The sequence below is a fragment of the Notothenia coriiceps genome, unplaced genomic scaffold (genome assembly GCF_000735185.1).
Source record: "Notothenia coriiceps isolate Sejong01 unplaced genomic scaffold, NC01 NC01_scaffold00004394, whole genome shotgun sequence".
NCBI lineage: Eukaryota > Metazoa > Chordata > Actinopteri > Perciformes > Nototheniidae > Notothenia > Notothenia coriiceps.
Window position 1 is genome coordinate 1 of NW_011337095.1, and position 1699 is coordinate 1699.

Here is a 1699-nt window from a genome sequence, read left to right on the forward strand (position 1 = left end):
AAAGGCTTATTTTTGTAACTCATTCATAGTAAACAATTAACAGAAAATGTCAACGCCTAGCCGAAAAAAGGAAATGTTCTTGCAAATCCATTATTTAAATAGTAACCTGCTAATATGAAAGGGCACTTTAATGCAAAAAAGCAATGGCATTGCTTTGGAAAAATACATGAAAGTATAATAATGGCCTGGTTTCTCACCACATATGCACTCAAGAAAGTATTACAAATAAAAACAAGAACTGACATTTTGAAGTAGCGCAATTAGTACATTCTGAAACACATGACAATGGGTACATTCTGAAAACACATGACCCGAGGAAAAACCCACATTTCTGAAACATGCAAATCAAGCAAAAAGCATGAGCAAAGGAAGTGCAAGACAGTTGTATCGATGAAAGTCCAGTATGAATGCTGTAAAAGTGCACAATGGTCCATGGCAACAGCTCACTCAAACAGTTTGTTTATAAGCGCTTGGGCTTTCTTGGAGAGCATGTTGCCGTCTAGCTCCATTAACATTAGCTGGAGCACTTCGAACGTGCACTTCAGTTTAGGGGGGTAGTTCAAGTTTATTGCATACATTAGTCCAAACAGCATGGTAGCAGCTAATGCAATGTTGTCCACATCAGTTACTACCTGTTGGCCTTCCAGGAAAATCTGTCCTCTGGTCTCATCTGTCCTCTGGTCTCATCTATCCTCTGGTCTCATCTGTCCTCTGGTCTCATGGTGGAATTGTGTTTGACAACATAAAGTCCCACTGTAATCCCCTGAATGGACCGCAGAATGACGTCTTCATCTTCTGCCTGTGCACAGTCACAAAAGGAACAGAGTGAGATCTAACAAATCAATACATACAGTATATATACCCATTACTAAGTCCCTGTGTTTAACAAGTACATTTGGTCAGATTTCAGTACTTTTAAGCCTCCTTGTTATCTGATATACTCCTGTCTGACCTGATTAAAAAAATGTTTCATTTCCTGTATCCGTTTTAAATTAAAAGCCCTCTAGCTTTTCAGTGTAGTCTGGCTATTAAACAAAAAACAGGGATGTTCACATACTTTAGGCTATATACTATGTGGTGTTTCAATAAATACATATTTTAACGCCCAACAAAAAAATCAAAAGGTCAAATATTACTTCTACTGACCACAAACTCTAGATTCTCATTGAGGTGCACACACAGCCCCTTGAAAAGACAATCCGGGTCTAAATTGACATCATCAACCTAAGTGAAGGGGAATAAGAAAAGAAAGAATCTATTTTGCTCAATGAAATGTGTACACTATTGACTCGATGTATAATTTCCTTAAAATGAATTCTTACTTGAGTCATGTTTGACATAATACAGTTCAGACGCTGGCCTATCTGCCCTCCTCTCTTCCCAAAAACCTTCAGAAGTTTGTCAGATAGCACATCCAGCTGAGAGAGAAATCTTGATTGGAGGGGCAGGGTTGTTATGCGCTTAAACTCCGCATTTATCAAAGAAAACAAAATATCACACTCATAAAAAACATGAAATCATTTAATTTTCTAATGATGTTATGATTGTAGTTGTGTCCTTGCCTCAAAACGATGCTGAGAAACTAGTCCATGCATTTGTTAATTCAAGGCTAGCTTATTGTAACTCTTTATTATCAGGGTGTACCAAAAACTCAGTTAAGTTGCTTCAGCTGATTCAAAATGTATTGACCAGAGCACGA

General features: G+C 37.7%; 1 long non-coding RNA gene across 1 annotated transcript; it reads right to left on the bottom strand.

The window, feature by feature from the left end:
* Nucleotides 1–704: 704 nt before the first annotated feature.
* LOC104942254 (uncharacterized) lies at nt 705–1506 on the bottom strand. The gene is made up of 3 exons (XR_797985.1): nt 1323–1506; nt 1147–1224; nt 705–799 (listed from the first exon to the last, which is right to left on the bottom strand). It is a non-coding gene; the product is annotated as an uncharacterized lncRNA (long non-coding RNA).
* Between the last annotated feature and the right edge of the window lie 193 nt (nt 1507–1699).